Source organism: Miniopterus natalensis, chromosome 9 (genome assembly GCF_054644295.1).
Source record: "Miniopterus natalensis isolate mMinNat1 chromosome 9, mMinNat1.hap1, whole genome shotgun sequence".
NCBI lineage: Eukaryota > Metazoa > Chordata > Mammalia > Chiroptera > Miniopteridae > Miniopterus > Miniopterus natalensis.
In genome coordinates, this window is record NC_142089.1 from 39,677,534 (window position 1) to 39,690,189 (window position 12,656).

General features: G+C 41.8%; 1 pseudogene; it reads left to right on the top strand.

Moving 5' to 3' along the window:
- The first annotated feature begins 4,724 nt into the window (after positions 1-4,724).
- Positions 4,725-12,024, top strand: LOC107533859 (NADH-cytochrome b5 reductase 3 pseudogene; annotated as a pseudogene).
- The last annotated feature ends 632 nt before the right edge of the window (positions 12,025-12,656 follow it).

Below are 12,656 nucleotides of genomic sequence, written 5' to 3' on the forward strand. Positions count from 1 at the left end.
GAATCTCTCAAAGCAGGTATTATGCTCATTTTATCCACGAGGAAACAAATTAAGGCTTAAGTATCATAAGGTCGCGCTATGGCTTAGATTCATTCCCCGTGAGCAGTGTGCAGCCGAATCCCGACAATTTTACTTCCCTAAAATCTCTCCAGTCCCTTCGTTTCTCCAGGTGTTTCAACAACGCGATGGGAGCTGCCACCGTCTCTCACCTGAAGGACAAAAACACCTCTTAAATTGTCACGCTGCAGTCACTCCAATTAATTCTCCACAGTGAGCTTTTAAAAATTCAAATGTAGCCCCCGGCCAAGTAGCTGAGTTGGTTGGAGCGGGGTCCACACAGGCCCAGGTTGCCCATTAGACCTCCGGTCAGGGCACATGCAGAAGTCAACCAATGAATGCATAAGTAAGTGGAACAACAAATCTCTCTCCTTCCTCCCCGCTTTCCCAAATCAATAGAAATTGAAAAAAATAAAATAAGAATTCAAATCTATTCCTCACTCCTGAGCTTAAAACAGTCCAGTGCCTTCCCCTTGAAAATCCTTGGATAAAAATCCTCCTCAGCCATGCATGGCCATCAGGCTTCTGCAGCTCAGGTCACTGTGGACCGAAGCTCCCCGCCTGCCCTAACCCCACTAACCCTGGACTTGGGGGATTACTGCAACTTACCTCATACTGAGCAAGAAGTGCTGGGTGTGGTAGTGGTGCGTGAAAAGAGCATTCAAATCCAGAATCCTGGATTTTAGGCCTGGGTCGCACCATTAACCACCTGCGTTAGCCCAAACAATTTGCAGTTTACACATAAAAGTTATGTGGTAGACTAAAGGACCTCCAACTGCCTTCTGGAAGGAGGTAGAAGAGCTGCAGGGAAGACAAGAGGATCAAGCAGGGAGGGTCTTGGCCCAGCTGCCTACAATAGTAACACCTATTAGTGTGCGTGACTTGCCTCCCCTGCCACTCAGGGCTGTTTTTGTATCATTTCTTCACCCGTTACACTGGAACAATACCTTCCTTATAGGGATAATGCTGAAGTTCATGCTGAACTAAAATAATGTAGGCCTGGCACATGTGGTGAGCTTGGTAAGTCATTGTGATTTTTTATTAAGCTGGGCCTTAAAGAACAGGTGGGAGTGACATGAATGGAAACAGAAACAGGAACCACATTTCAGGTAAAGTAGAGGGTAAAGAAAATGCACACTCAGGAAAGCAGCAATAACCTCACTGTGCTCAAGAACAAATCTGACCGCGCTGCAGGACTCATGAAAGGGAATGAGGAGAGAGGGCCTTGGGTGGGTTTAGATCCATTACCCTGTACCAGGCATTGCACTAGGTGCTGAGGATTCTGAGAAAAAAAGGCCCATTTCCTGACTTCCAGATGCTCACAGTGGAGTTCGGGGGGGGGGGGGGGGACAGATAAGCAATAATTCAGTGTGATTCATGCTCTTCTCAAAGTGAACACACAGGAGAATCACCCAACCCAGCCTGAGGCAATCAAGAAGGAAAGAAGAAGCTATTAGCATCAGAGAACTTACGGGAGCCAGGGAGTACATGACATGTTCAGGCAGTAATAAGTGTATATGTTGCATGGCTGGGGAATAAAAAAAAGATGAGCCGTATGTGAAAACTTTTGCCTAAAAGAAATAGTGTGTTTCTGAGGTATTTATGCAGGCTTTTATTTTAGAAGAATCAATCTACGGCAGGGTTTCTCAACCTCAGCACTGTTGACACTTTGGGCTGGAAAATTCTTTGTTATGGGGTGCCGTCCTGTGCATTGTAGGACGTTTAGTAGCGTAGCATCTCTGTCTTCTAACTACTAGGTGCCAGTAGCAATTCCCTCCTTTGCCACCCACCCTCCAAACCCCAACCCCACTCCTGGCCCAGTTACAACAAACAAAAATGCCTTCAGACATTGCCAAATGTCTCCTGGGGAAAAATCACCCCATTGAGAATCACTAATCAAGGGATAATGTGGAAAATGGATTGGAGGGGTAAGGAGATTAATCACACAGCATTGTAGACCTACTGGCTGCAAGTGATGAGAATATATCTAAGATAGTGGACTGGGGAGGGATACCAGGAAGATGTCAAAAGCCTGAGGAGACGGAATAGACAGTGTGTGGTAACTGATTAGATGCGGGTGCTGTGACAGAGGACCAAGGACACCACCAATTAATTACATTAGATGAGGAATTCAATTTTATATTTAAGAATAGAAAAAAATGTAATCACTTTATAGGGAACACACAGGAAAAAAGAGAGAGGACAAGGTAAAAAGAGAAATATTTCCTTCTAACATGAATATGTGCCGTGAAACCTGTAAACCTGGTATAAATATTCACCTGAATTGAAGTAAACCAAATGTAATGAAGTAGAAGCTTCTTATTAGGAAATTCTCTTTTAAAAAGTCCCATCCAACCAACAATCATACACACATAGGTTTCACCATAAATCTTCATCAAAAGAGCATTTGCTCACCAGTCTATTTCTCTGCTAAAGCTATTGCCTAGATCACAGTAGAAAAAGAGATTCAATCAATGAGGTTTACCTTTAAAAGGCTCTATTGGACAAAACCAAACTAAAATACCATTGTACAAATCATGAAATTCAGTTAAGAGTTGGGAACAAGAGAGAGAAAATCACCTGTAATCTTACAACCCTGATATAAACACACCATATTATATATTTTCTTCTAGTTATTTTTTCACTAGCATATTTTAATATAAGTATTATCATGGTATACATGTGCTTTTGTAAATTGTTCCTTATAGTTAATTTATAAATATTTCCCCATGTTACTAACATAAGTCTTTTTAACTAATGAATTTTTTCATGCAAATAACAATAATTAAATATTTAGATAATTAGGAGAGGTTCACAGAAATGGAATTATTGAATTAAATGGCCTGCATATTGTTAGATTCTTGATTCACAGATTCATGTTGGCAAGTCAGCAGAGGATCTCATGGTCATGGGCCTTCCCTTTCTTTTCTAGATTTTATGTAGTACATTCGCCCCTTGGGATACCACGAGCTATTAACCCTTTCCACAATTCCTGCAGACTAAGCCCCCTTGGCTGCCCCTCTCATCCTACGGGTTATTATGGTAACCTCTTGGCTTCCGGTGGTTAGCTCTTGTAATTGGTCTCTATTAATTAAGAGGAGCCCCATCATGCCCATGACCATCAAGGACCCCAACTTTGGAACGACTCTCCTACTTTGAGCTCAGCCTTCAGAGGTAGTCTGCACTTCTTGGTGATGCTGGTTCCCCTCTCTTCAGTGCATTCTTAATGGTCGTGGTGAGTGGTGTGTCCTTTAGACTCCCCATAGAATATAATCCTCTGGTGGGTCTCCTGGCCTTACAGAGTACTATTTCCATTCTAGCGTGCCCTTTTCCTCAACGTCATAATCCTTCCTCAGCCGTCTGCCACAGCAACTCAGGCTTCTCCACTTCACTCAGATTGAGCCATCACTTTTTCTAACAGCCATCCCATAGTGAGTTTGCCTCATCCTCATTGCTAAGGTTTTTAATTGTGTGTCTTAAAAAAGTAGGGGCGCATGTGGAAGGCAACCAGTTGATGTTGTCTCTCTCACATGGGTGTTTCTCTCTCCCTCTCTCTCTGAAAAGCAATGGAAAAATAACCTCGGGCGAGAATGTAAAAAAAAAAAAAAAAAAAAAAAAGGACTCTTAGCCCTGGCAGTTGTCGCTCAGTTGATTCAATTCCCAGTCAGGGCACATACCTAGGTTGCAGGTTTGATCCCCAGTCAGGGCAAATGCAGGAGCCAACCAATCCATTTCTCTCTCTCTCTCTCTCTCTCTCTCTCTCTCAATCCCTTCCTCTGGCTTAAAATCAATAATAATAATAATACCCTTAGGTTTGGACTCTAGAAATAGTTACACTTCTCTTGGGCAAGGTTACTTATCACTTATGTAACTGATTATATTTTCCCTTTGATTGTTAGGAAGCTCAATCAAATTTTATTCATACCTTTATTACATATAGGAACTTATAACATATGCTTATGTATGATCCTCACAACAGCTTCATCTTTTCTTGCACTTATTTTCACTTCACACTGACCCTTTCAGTTGCATTTATTCAATATACTAGCTTCCCAGCACTGTGCTAAGTACATATACATAATCTCATTTAATCTTGGCTCCCCTCTTATAGGATCTTGGCAAGATACCAAATTTCTATAAGCTTTGATTTCTTCATCTATGAGACTAATCATAATGTCCACTTCAAAGGGCCATCATGAGGATTAATAATGGTAGTTAATATCATTAGTTATTAGAAGACACTCAAATATTTTTGCCAAAAACCATCAAAGTTTCTGATATAATTATTTTATAATATGTCAATGTAGTAATTTCTAAAAAGATAAAAATCAGTTTATTATAAAAAACACTCGAAATACAGAGCAGAATAAGTGTTACAAATCTTATCTATCATGGCTTTAACCTAATTGAAGGTTTTTGTGGTTCCTGTAATTAACAGCACTGTAACAGAATCAATAAAGCTAAGTTACAATGAATTTCCATACAGAAAGGCTCATTTATGGGGCTATATATAAAACAAATGAGATGCTGGCCCCCCTCGGAAGGCAGTGGGTCCAAGGATGCTTTATTTCAAAATCTATTCAGTTTTACAGGAATATCAGACTGCTTAGGACTGACTTACTAGCAATAATAACTTATTCTACCCCAGAGACTTAACTGCATTAATAATGAAAACACTTTGTGGGGGAAAAAATGGTATTCTGACAAATAAGCTTAGTGCCCTGGAAAGACCACTGGACCGGAAAGCAGCAGACCTGAATGCCAGGTGAGCTCTGCAACAGAGAGAAGAAACATAAGGTAGTCTGTTTAACCTCTCTGAGCTCACATTTCTCCTGGGTTAGATCACATGATTTTATAATGTCTGTCAGCATCAAAATTTTGTGCACCTTTATTTAATCTCATATAAAAGTTACTATCCAAGAAATCGTATTTGCTTTTGAAGTGGAAAGCCTAAAGTACCTGCCCCAAAGCAATAGGAAAATAAATTATAGCTTAACAAGAATTAGATGCGATTTCTTCCCAAGCTCTAATTTTCAGTTATTATGGTATGAGAATAATAAGTAGGAATCATATATTCTCAGGGTCTATGGCACCCAACATTTCAACTCAATTCAAGAAATATTTATTTAGTGCTCAAGTTCTCAAGTTCTGAGAATGTGACGCAGTATACAAATGATCGGTAACAATCAACTGAACTGCTGTGTGTACAGGGTACTATACTAGGCCCTTAGCAAGAGTAGACACTCTTCTGGCACTGGGATGATAATATATAGTTGAAAAGGCAAAACATCCATCTGAAAATTAAATGGTCAAGTGTCAAATGGCTCATACAGGCAGGAAATGTGATAAGATTTCAGAGACAGGAAACATCGCTGAAAATCTAGGTAGATTTCCTGGAGGGTGAGATGTGAGCTGGCCCTTGAAGGATACTGAACAACAAAGAAGTGGGTAAGTGCTAAGCCTATATTTAGTTAGTATTTATCACCTTTCCAGAATTGTTAAGATGAGGTTTATTTTTATGTATGAAATACATTTGTGTTGTTTTCATTCAATTTTAGGTATGATGACAGCAGAAACCATGTATAATATTTATATTTGATTCAGAACAACCAATATTTACCAAGTGTGTACTGTACATGGGGCACTATATTGGGTAAGTTTTGGAGGGGAAGGAAAAAGGTAAAGGAGGAAAGAGAAAAGAATTGGAGATACAACTCAGAAGTCAGCCGAGACCCCTTTGCCTCTTAAAGATCTAGGTAAACTTGGTTTGAACTCCCAACCCTTTACCTGGCTTATGGAAATATACAGCTCTTTCAAGAGTTAGGTAACTTCCAGAGAGACACTTCTACCTCCTTACGTCTAATCTGTTCTGCACAGTGTTGAAATGAAACTCTGTCCCTTCCTCGTTTTCCCATCAAAGGCATTCACAAAGCTGCCTGAGTTTGGTAGCAATCGCTGGAGATGTAGGTAACTGTAGGGAGGTATCACAGCTCTGCTGCATTGCTAGCTGCTCTCTTCCGTTCCCCTCTGCCCTCTCTCCTTTCTTTCTCATACTTTTCACCCCAAATTACCCCCAAGGATGCCAACTTCTCCCTTTAGTATGCACAGCAAGTTGCCCCTCCTCTAACATCCAAGTCCTTGGGACTCAACTTTCCCTCAAGCTTCTATGCTGCTATTCCCAAGAGGAATTGTGGCACCGCTATTAAGAGATAGTGATATTTTCTCCACCTTGTTACAAAGAGATAAGTGCACTGGTGACTTAAGAGAAATTCAAAGTGCTAGGGAGGGACCAAAGAATGAGAGTGTGCAGGAAATGGGCCAGGAAGGGGTTTTTGGCCCCTTCTAAGTGGTCTCTCTCTGTGTTCCAAATTCACACAACATTTATTGCCTAACCACTCCTTGGAAACTTGTCCTCTACTGCCTTCTATTGCTCTTTCTCTTTCCATCTGTCTGCGTATTTTGTCTCCCCGACCAGATTTTTCACAGCTCCAACACAGTAGCTCTTCTCACTCCTCCCAGACCTCTCACGGCTAACAGGCCTCGCTGTGGGAGGCTGGATCACTTGCCTAGCTTCACAATTTCCCCCCAAAATGCCACATGGCAGGAGTTTGTTTTAATTAAAATAAATCCAAATACCTCTAACCATGTATTGAGTATTTATTTAACCAACTGCTTGAGGTGGCTGGAGATGCCCACTCATGTTACAGCAAGGAGGAGCTAGAAAGAACTAATAGGTACTGAAGTTTCCCTAGGGACCAGCCATCTGCTTCAATTCTTACAATCATCTTTGAAAGTGAGAAATGGTGATTTGCCAAAGGTCACACCAACCACAGAGCAGAAAGTAGAATTTTAACCCAGGGACACCCAGCTTCAAAGCTCCCATTCTTTTCACTACACTTCTCTAAAATAATAATGCTTTCATAGAGACATTTAAATGCTCATTATTAAAAGCAAGAGCAGTCATTCACTAGGATCCAAACTAAACAAGAGCACCCCAATAGTTAGTGTCCTCGAGTAGTAGAAAGGAAATTGACTCCAAATTGGAACAAGTGGTTTTACCTTTCTAAGCTTCAGGCTACTTATTTGTACACACACAATTTTACAGAGTTGATGTCAACACTAAGTTAAATATATGTGTGTATGTGTGTATGTATGTGTATGTATTTATGTGTGTGTGTGTATATATATATATATATCCCTGGCAAGCAGTGTTAAGTGGAATTCCTGATCCCTTTTAGAGTATAAAATGGGAGTTGACACTCAGGTCTGACATTCAGCTTAGTTGGGCAGGTATTTTTAAATTGGGTTAACACATTACATTATTTGGGAGGGGCATTAGCTGACTCACCCAGAACAGCTTAAACATTAACTCAGCAGCAACCACAGTCATTGGAGGTAAATTGACACCGCAGTCCACATCCTTTGAAGCCCTTCTCTATAGTAACTGCCACTGCCTCCTAAACAAGGTGCCTTCAGAGTGTTGCTATCAGCCCAGGTAGGAGGTATGAGCATTATAAAATGTGGAGAAGTTTTAGGACTGGTTTGGGGCGATGTAACCACTCTTCCCAGTCCCTCAACTACATCAAAGTCCTGCTGACTTGTGTTTCTAAAAGCACAGGTTTGGCAGTGAATCAGAGCTGCATATTTTAGTAGCTCTGCATATTCTTACTTGTGTGGCTTTGAGTTTTAAATCTCAGGGGTTTTTTTCCAACTGTAAAATGGGGATAATACTATTTTGTCTTCTAAGACTGTTGTGAAGATTAAGTTAATGAATTCAAAGCACTTAGTACAGTGTCTGGCACATTGTAAGCCCTAAAACAGTTGGTTATTATTTTACTATTAGAGGGACCAGGGCCTGAAAGTTCTAAGATGCAGGGCAGTTAAAGAGGACGGGAAAGAGCTGCTCCTTTGTTGCTGGAGGACCAAGTCCAGTGCCACAGGCAGGCATACAGGGTCTAACATAATCTGGCCCAGGCCTCTATTTCTCCTTTGGTTACCCATGCACACTCTGAAAAAAACTTACCTAGCTCCCAGGGGCAAACAAAATTCCTTCTTTAGTTTCCCAGAGTACTTTTCATGTCCTTTTGTACTTTCTCTTATCACACTCTATTTTCATTATTTATTTACATATCTACTACCTCCACTCCACACCATCCCAGGCTGTGAGTTTATGGACAGCAGGGACCATATAGCATCTTTGTATGTGCAGTCACAGGCACTCTGTAAGTCTTGGATGGATGGATGGATGGATGGATGGATGGATGGATGGATGGATGGATGGATGGATGGATGGATAAGAAACAAAGGAAAACACAGTGACTTGGTAATGGGATTAGAACTGTGTACCCAGGGGATGGGGTAAGACCATCTTTGTTTGTGTCATAAATTTTCCTAAGCCTGGGTATTAAAAGAAGTGTAAAGGACATGACGTTTGCAGAATTATTGCCTGATGAGGTGATTGGGCAACTTATGTGTGCCTTCCAGGAAAAGCATGACTGGCTGGTGACTGCTGACAGAGCCAATATTAGGCAGAACACCTTAGTAACCAGGGAGCCAAGGCAGGGTGATGTCTCTTAGTTTTCCTGTAGCATTCAAGGTTAATATGTTAAGCAATTAGGAGCAACAAGTCCTTCCAGGTGTGGTCATTTGTCAGCAGGGCAGAGAGACTTGTGGGCAAGGTCCATTCTTTCTGTGATTATGTTCACTGTAAACAATGATGCAAAGTCTAGAGATAGAAAGGGGATATAAAATATGATTCTCACAGAAGATAGACCACTTGAGGATAATATTTCAAAGTACTCAGATTATGAAATATTATAGAACATAGAGGAGAATTCTATTTCTTGACTTTAAAGGAATCATCCCATTTTCATTTTATTTTATTCAGCTGAAAGTGATAATATTTATTTATTGACTATGTATTATGTACTTCATACTTTTTCTAAAATGTGATGTGCTGGAGTTAGCTCCCACTGGCTAATGAAAGCAGATTATGATTATTAATCAACTCACGTTAGATGACTTCACATTGGCATCATAAAATCAGCCCTGGCAGGAGTATTTACACCTTGGAAATCGGCAAACACTACAAATCAGGATTATCTACCCTCACATCCTCTGAGAGCTGATTGTGAAACATTTACCAGCACACCACTGGCCTTACAATGAATGATTCCAATTAATCCTTCCAAAGCTCCTATTTTACAGATGAGAAATTAAAGTTTAGAGAGGTTAATAATGAAGTAACTTATTATAAAGTTTTGGGTGACAAAGGCACAATTAAAATTCACACCATCTGTCTGCATAGTTGATGATGCACTTAATCATGATGGAGGGAACACTTTCTAACTCATTTTATAAGGCTATCATTACACTGATACCAAAGACAGATAAAGACATCAAAGAAAAGAAAATTACAACCAATATCCCTTATAGATGCAAAAATACTAGCAAATCAAGTCCAACAGCATATTAAAAGGATTATACACCATAACCAGGTGGGATTTATCCCAGGAATGCAAGAGTGCTTCAACGTAAGGAAATCAATCAATGTAATAAGCCTCATGAATAGAACAAAGGAAAAAAATGATCATCTCAGTTGTCACAGAACAGGCATTTGACAACATTCAACACACTTTTCATGATAAAAAAAAACATTCAGAAAAACAGGACTAAAAGGGAATTTTCCAACATGATAAGGTACATTTATGAAAAACCCACAGCTAACATCTTACTCAGTAGTAAAAGACTGAAAGCTTGCCCCCTAAGAGCAGGAGCAAGACAGAGATGCCTCTTGCTTTCACCACTAATTTTCAGCACCATATTGAAATTTCTATCTAGAGCAAATAGACAAAAAATAAATAAATAAAGGGCAAACAGATTGGAAAGGAAGAAGTAAAAACTATCTCTATTTGCGGATGTCATGACCATTTATATAGAAATCTCCAAGGAATCCGTAAGAAAACTACTAAAGCTAACAAATTAAGCAAATTTGCAGGTGGAAATTAACAAAATTAACACACAAGTATCAGCTGTGTTTCTATACATCAGCAATAATTCAAAAAGGAAATAAAGGTAGCAATTCCACTAACATTATAATATGGTCAAAAAGCATAAAATAGCTACAAATAACTTAAACCAAGGAGGTTAAAACATTGTTGAAAGAAATTAAAGAAGACTTAAATAAATGGAAAGACATTCATGTTCACGGATTGAAAAACTTCATTTGCTAAGATGGCAAAGTGATTTACAGATTCAACACATTAAGTCAAAATTCCAACAGCATTTTTTGAACAAATGGAAAAATCTATCCTCAAATTCATATGGGAGTGCAAGGGGCCCAGAATAGCCAAAACAATGTTTTAAAAAAAGAGCATCTCCTGATTTCAAAATTTACTACAGAGCAATAGTAATTAAAATAGTGTGATACCAGCATAAGGATAGACATATACACCAATGGAATGACTTGATAGTTGGGAAACAAACCCACACATCTATGGTGAACCGATTTTCCACAAGGGTGCCAAGGTCATTCAATGGGGAAAGATTAATCTTTTCAACAGGTGGTGCTGGCACAACTGGATTTCCACATGCAAAAGAATGAAGTTGAACCCCTACCTGACATTCTATATAAAAATTAACTCAAAATTTAATCATAAAGCTCTTAGGAAATATAGGGTTAAATCTTGGTGACCTTAGATTTGGCAATGGATTCTTAGATATGACACCAAACGCATGAGCAACAAAAGAAAAAAATAGATAAATAGGATTTCAACAAGATTAAAAACTTTTGTACATCAAAGGACATTATTAAGAAAGTGAAAAGAGGTGGCCCACCTGTTCTGGGTGTCACCACAGGGCCCAGCTCAGCACACTGGGCCACATGGGCCTCTCCCCAGTCTGGTTCCTTTGCAGCCCACACAGCTATCCAGCACTGGGTCCCAGCCATCATCTTTGAAAGCCCAGACATCAAGAACCTACTGTGGCTCATCAACAGGGAGATCATCAGCCACAACACCCAGCAGTTCTATTTCACCCTGCTATGGCCCCGTCACATTCTGGGCCTCCCTGAGGGCTAACATATATACTTTTCAGCTCAAATCCACCAAAACCAGTCTCCAGCCATGACAACAAGGGCTTAGTGGACCTGGTCATCAAAGTTTACTTCAAAGACACCCATCCCAAGTTTTGCACTGGAAAGAAAGATGTCCCAGTACCTAGAAAACATGAACGAGGAGACGTCATTGAATTCCAAGGCCCAAATGGGCTGCTAGTCTACCAGAGCAAAGGAAAGTTTGCCATCTGTCCAGACAAGAAATCCAACCCCAACATCAAGATGGGAGTCTGTGGGCAAGACTGTAGGAGGAACAGGCATCACTCAGATGCTGCAGTTGATCTGGGCCGTTATGAAGGACCTGGACAGCCACACTGAGTGCCAACTGCTCTTTGCCAGTCAGACTGAGAATGTCATCCTGCTGCCACCAGAGCTGGCAGAACTGAGGAACGAACATTCTGCTTGCTTCAAGCTCTTGAACATGGTGGAAAGAGCTCTTGAGCCAGGGACTATAGCTAGAGATTTATGAACAAGTTGATGATCCAGGACTACCTTCTACCCCTGAGGAGGAGCAGCTGGTGCTCCTGCCCATGAGCGAGGATGCCTGCCTGCCTGCCTGCCCAACCTGGGCCTCATGGACCACTCCAAGAAGCGCTGCTTTGCCTCCTGATGGCTGGGCACTAGCAAGCATGCACACCCCAAATACTCACCATGCCCTCTCCCCACCCAGTCCTCCCTCGCCACCGTTCTTTAACTCTGTGGCTCCAGGTTCAGCCTGGCCTGCCTGTGCCCTGGGTGGTCATCAAGCTGTTCTGACCAACGGGGTCCCCTTAGGAACAGTTTTGTTTCAGGTGAACCACTTTCAAGGCAAGTTCCTATTTGGCTCTCACTTGGCCCTGCCCCTGTCCTCATGACTCTTTGTCCCTCCCTCTGCCCCTGTGCCCCCCAACACACACAAACACAAAAAGGTTGAGGCTGCCAGCACCCTGCTTCACTCACCCATTGCTGCAATGGAGCACAGTCTAGAAATAAACATAAATGTACAGGCAGGTCAGAGTTGGAGGGGCCAGGAGCCACTTCAGCCATAGTCCTGGGACTTTTGCCTGCCACCCCTCACTGTGTGCCTCAGACCCAGGGCTAGGCCTCAGCAGCCTCTGACACTGCTTGAGACCATTAACATGAAAAAGTTCTGGCAGCATGGAGGAGGGCTGCTGGGGATGAGAGGCTGCCTCCCACCCCAGTCCCCAGCAGGCCCAAGCCAGCCTAGAGCTTGGCTCTAACTGTGGTGGAAACAGGGAGAGGGTGCTGGTCCGGAGCCCCTTGAGCTGGCACATGGGCTGGCAGGTGGGCTGCCTTGACCCCCTGGCATTTTCCCCTAACACACCCAAACATTCAGGCAGCCTTGGGAGTTCTAAGCTGCCAGCACTGCAGAGTCTGATCTACTACAGGGCAGGGGGTAGAGAGGAGGGGACCTGGGCTCGAGGCTGGGCCCACGAGTCCTGCCTGCAGAGCTCTACCCCTCCTCCTGCCTTGGCCCCCAGCGTGG